The sequence below is a fragment of the Pelophylax lessonae genome, assembly GCF_965119305.1.
Source record: "Pelophylax lessonae genome assembly, chromosome: 1".
Lineage (NCBI taxonomy): Eukaryota > Metazoa > Chordata > Amphibia > Anura > Ranidae > Pelophylax > Pelophylax lessonae.
The window spans coordinates 336,134,515-336,140,005 of NC_138768.1; the positions used below are offsets into that span (position 1 = coordinate 336,134,515).

The window sequence follows — 5,491 nt, forward strand, 5'->3', positions numbered from 1 at the left end:
TCCTCTCTCTGTTGGAGAGGCTGTGGAAACACGGGTACCCCGCACATACTTTGGAATTGTAAAGGCTTAACCAGTTACTGAAATAAAGTCTTCCAACTTATATCTAGAATTACTGGTATTTTCACCAAACCCGATCTTGTGTTGGCCTTACTTTACCTAAACATTGAAAACTCCTCCATTCAACTTCATGACATTGTAGTAATAATTCTCATGTCCGCCAAGATGCTAATTACCAGACTCTGGAGGTCTGCTCAAGCACCCAATGTGATCAACTAGTTCGGACACATTTGAAAAGGGCATAGCTCTTAGGACAGCTTCTATGCATAAATTAAATCAGATTTTGTAGTACGGGTCTATATTAATAATTGATTTACACTGAACTTGGTATTAGTTGTTATTAACTATGATAGTTTTAAGGTGACCACTTTTGTGTATGTAAATACATTTCTGTATACTGAATGGCTATGCCATTCCTGCATACATTGATCTTTCAGATGGTCACATTGTCTCAGGACCATTACAGCCATTCTTTTGTTAGAACTGGATAAAACAACCGGATAAAACATTGATCACAGATTTGTATTCCATCTTTAATCGAAGCTAAGTAAATCTCTTTTATTACCATACTATTTGTGTGTTGTCTTAATCATTGTATTTTATCCACAAATCTAAAAGGGTAAATTAATGAACCTGTCAATAAATGAATACATGTAACACAGAAATTAACCCTTTGTTACATTAATGTGTGTGAGTAGCAGGATATTTAAGACTTTCAGTGCTGGTCTGAAGTGCCGGGATTAATTGGGAAAGTGTATTATTAGTGTGTAATGTGATAGGAGGTTTGTTGCTAGCTTTGCTTTGGTGGCATTATAGTGGTTTAGCACATGTTGTACACATAGAGAAGAGGGGGGATGTTTAACTGGATAAAAAGAGCGAAGGGGGAGACAGGCGAAAGAGCCCCATCCCAGAGTGGGCAGATTCTAGACACTGGTTTACTCTGGCTCATGAATTGATCAAGTATCAGGATGCAGTTAAAGTGGAAGAGCCCCAACGCTGTCTCCTGAATCTTGATTTGTCTCGATATTTAAAATCAGAGCAGAAAGCTGCATCTTTATTAGGATAGATATTTTTGCAGGCGCTCATGGATGAGACAAAAACGGGGGAAGCTGTTGAGATGGAACTGCAGGCAGTAACAGATCAACCTAAAATCCTAAAGGAATGTATTAGATCTTCAGAAAAATACAGGGAGGAAATGGAAACACAATGTTCAGGGTATGTAGTGAGAACTGTGAATAAGCAGCATAGAAAGAAAGGTAGGAGATTACCAGGAAATAATGCTGCAGTAAAAGTATGCACCCTGGCTACCAGGGAAGACTGGAAGGAATTACCGTACTGGTCAGGATCAGACACAGATGAAGATATAGGAATTGTTGATGAGTTAGAAGAAGGCAAGGCTCCTCCTATTGTTACAACTAGACAAATAAGAGAGGTAACTGAACGTGCTAGTACAAGTGGTAGAAATGCTCTTTTATCTGAAGAGATATCACATGCAGCACAGGCTGCTGAACAACAATATACAGAGGAGACAAGGTTTTACACAGCAGGAGAGCTAACAGATTTATTTTTCACAGAGACCTGGTGAAAGCTTGCTAACATGGATTCCGCGTGTGTGGGACCTGGGGGGAAATGGGATGGTGCTGTAGGCTTGAACATTAATACAATAACTATATTATTTAAAATTAAAAGGCCTGACTACAGACTTGCTGGTTGATTGGCCGCGGCCATTTATTTAAAAATTCCAAAAAACATGTTTAATGTGGTTCAGCCAAGGAGCTCGAACCAACCATACTATACACTTTAAAAATGTTGTAGTTTAGCCAAACAGCTCAAACTACCCATCACCAATAACCATTAAAACCATTCCAACACAGAAAAACCTCAGAAACATAAATGACCTCAACTAATTCAGGGCGGGAGGGAGGGGAACTCTTCTTCCTCTGCTCCTGCTCACTGACAGGGCTCACATCTTCTTCTTCCTTTATAGGCAAACTGTAAACCTCAAGGTGTCCAAATTTACATTTTCTGACCAATTACAGGTGAGTGACCAGTACTTTATCCAATTACTTATTAACCCTTAACTGACCAATTGCAGTCCTATGTTAATTCACCAATCATTTGTTTGCACAATAAAACTGACATTTTTCTTTAACTATTGTCAAGCCACAGCCCCATATATGCCGATTGGGTACTTCTGGACCCCATCTGCATTTACATTATTTTGTCTAACAGTGAGGCAGTGGGGTTGGGCAGCATGGCTAAAGACCCCAGAGTAAGACTTTATCTGCGCAGAGCTAGAGACACTACTGTTGTATTCTCCCTATTATTCTCCAGGTAAGAGATTCTATAGTCCAAGTTCATGATACTTCAACAGAACTTATGGATTTAACTCCTCGGTGTACAATAGGAGAAGGAATTCACAGGCTACGAGAGTATGGGTGTGTAAATGGATTGATTGCAAATCCTCTAGTAGAAACTCCTACTGTTCATGATAATTGGACAGGACCTGATATGGCTTTGTTCACAGCACATATGAGAAATAAGTTGCTGGCTGGTGCTCTTTCACACTTAAAAGCTCCATTGTTTACAATGTTGAGTGCTATTTTTGTGAAGAAAGAAAAGGTTCATGAGGCAGCTGTTTTACTGGGATAATTAGAAGAACTGGAGAGGGTCGGAGACAGGGTTAAACAAAGAAGTGTGGAGGAGAAAAATCCTGTAAGAAGACTGAAGATTGCATGAAAGCAGTTATTTTTAGATCTTTTACAAAAGGTTGCACCGATATCAGATATTGACGGCATTTCAACGAGTTGTCTTTTAAAGCGCTGGATAAAAATCACAAGGGAAATTAAAATCCAGCTTGCCTAACCAGTGATGTGGAGGATGTCCCTGTCTTTCCTTCTGCCTCTCCTGTGGAGAGAAAGCCAAACCCTTATGGGGCAGTAGCAGAAGAGTTAATGAAACACAAAAAGAAATTTGGAAGCTGAGAATGGGAAGTGCCCACTCCTCTGGAGTAACAAGAGGGTGGATCCCCTGTGCCACTGGTTTAATTAACATGCTGAAACCAGGGGATCGCCACCCATATGTATCAGTGGCAATATATTGGCAAAGACAACACAGACCACAAAGAGTTACTGAGCTGCTAGACACTGGAGCTGAAGTGACTTTGTTTCACAGCATCAAAAGTCAAAAACATCAGAATACAGGGGTAGGGGCAGTTGAAGGGCTGGGAGGACAACATACATGGGCTCACAAGGTGTACTGCAGATTGCAAATTGGAAAAGGCCCCATATTTAAGGCATAAGTCTTAATATCTGAGCTACCTGATAACATACTGGGAATGGATATCTTGAGGGGTCAGACAATCCAAACTAATGCAGGTGTGTTTTTATTTGGTAACTCAGTGCTTTCTTTCTTTGTCTCTGTAGTAAAACTTATCATCAGGGGACATGCCAAGTGGATGTCAGTGTATATCCTCCCGCCCAAACACCCTGTCAACCTTAAGCAGTACCGCATACCTGGAGGACACTAAGAAGTGACTGACACAATACAGCCCTTGCTGGATGCAGGAGTATTCAGGCCTGCGGTGAGCCCTTTAGTTTGTCTATCTTTCCTGTGGGAAAACCGGATGGAATCTATAGAATGACCATAATCTGTCGAGGGTTAAACAAAGTGGCTCCACCCTTTGCAGCAGCTGTCCCAGATATGGTGTCACTTGTAGGGACTATTTCTCCAACTTCGGGGGAATGGCATGCATTACTGGATTTAGCGAACGTCTTTTTCTCCATAGCTATTAATGAGGAATCACAAGATCAATTTTACCTGGGAAGGAAAACAATATACAGCCACTGTTGTCCCTCAGGGCTACTTACATAGACCAACAATTTGTCATGGATTGGTAGCCAGGGATCTCCCTATGTTACCAAAACTTGACTGTAAATTATATCATTTCTTGTTCCCTACAAAGACGCAAGAACAAGGAGAGGAGTTAGAGGCAGATATAACAGAGAATGAGATCAGGGAAGCAGTGGCATCTATGGGTAAAGGGAAAGCATCGGGTCCATATTTACAGAGGTCAGCAACCAGGGCACATCTGGCAAGTAGACTTCATAGGTTTCCTGCTGGGAGGAAGAGGTGATATGAATTATTGTGCCACGGCTGTGGACATATAAAGTGGACTTTTGCAAGTTTATGCTAATAAACATGCTGATCAGAAGACAACCTTGAAACTTATGCAATTGCTAACACAGCATTACGGAGTGCCTCAAGAAATCCAATCAGACAATGGCACACATTTTAAAGGACAAGCTGTTTTACTAATCTTTGTGGTTCGGCACTGCGTTACTTTAACGGACAATTGCGTGATCGTGCAACGCTGTATCTAAATAAAATTGATATCCTTTTTTTTCCCATAAATAGAGCTTTCTTTTGGTGGTATTTAATCACCTCTGCGATTTTTAATTTTTGTGCTATAAACAAAAATAGAGTGACAATTCTGAAAAAAAACAATAATTTTTACATTCTGCTATATAACATTCCCAAAAAAAAAATGTAAAAATCTAAATTTTTTAACATATTAGGCCAATTTGTTGTCTGCTACATGTTTTTGGTAAAAAAAATTGCAATAAGTGTATTTTGATTGGTTTGCGCAAAAGTTATCGTGTCTACTAACTACGGGAAAGATTTATGTAATTTTTATTGTTTTTTTTTTTTTTACTGGTAATGGCGACGATCTGCAATTTTTTGCGGGACTGCGACATTGCGGCAGACAGATCGGACCCCTAACTGACATTTTTTACACTTTTGGGAGTACCAGTGGAGTCCATGGAACTCAATGACATCCCCTATCACTATTTGATATACTTTATTAGTTGGTATACATGCCGATTATTAATGTTTCCTCATGTTTATCATTACTGATAGGTTCTATTATAAGCGTTGACTGCTTGGTTTATTGTATCCCTGTGTTCTGTGTCCTTCACCGTATGTACAACATGTATAACAGTAAAACTCAATAAAAATGTATTGTTGAAAACATTTTTTTAGTAGAGTGTCTTAGATAAAGTCATTCTGTTAAATCCTTGAAGAAGGACAGCTGACTATTCTGCTCTCTGCAAAGGACTTATATTTCGAAATACAAGAGCTTTGATGGGTTTTCATTAAATAACATGGATTTAAACTTACCTAAAGAAAAAAAAATACCACCATATCCATGCATGTTTGTACTTTTGTATATATGCACACAGATAAGTCCATCCATTTCCATTAACATTTTTTTGCACCCTTGTAAACTACTCTTATTTTCATTTGGTAGCTAAACGTTTACCAGTAAATTTTTGTCTAAGTAAGCTTCACAAAGCTTATTATCACTTTTGTCTGCTTGAAAATATGATCAACAAATTGGAGTAAAAATGAGAGCATATTTTCTATGAATGTG

At 39.1% G+C, this 5,491-nt stretch overlaps 1 pseudogene across 1 annotated transcript; it reads left to right on the forward strand.

Annotated features, from left to right (window-relative positions):
* Positions 1–805: 805 nt before the first annotated feature.
* LOC309544845 lies at positions 806–2,804 on the forward strand (annotated as a pseudogene). The gene is made up of 2 exons: positions 806–1,699; positions 2,290–2,804. The product of its transcript is annotated as an uncharacterized misc_RNA (transcript).
* Positions 2,805–5,491: the final 2,687 nt, after the last annotated feature.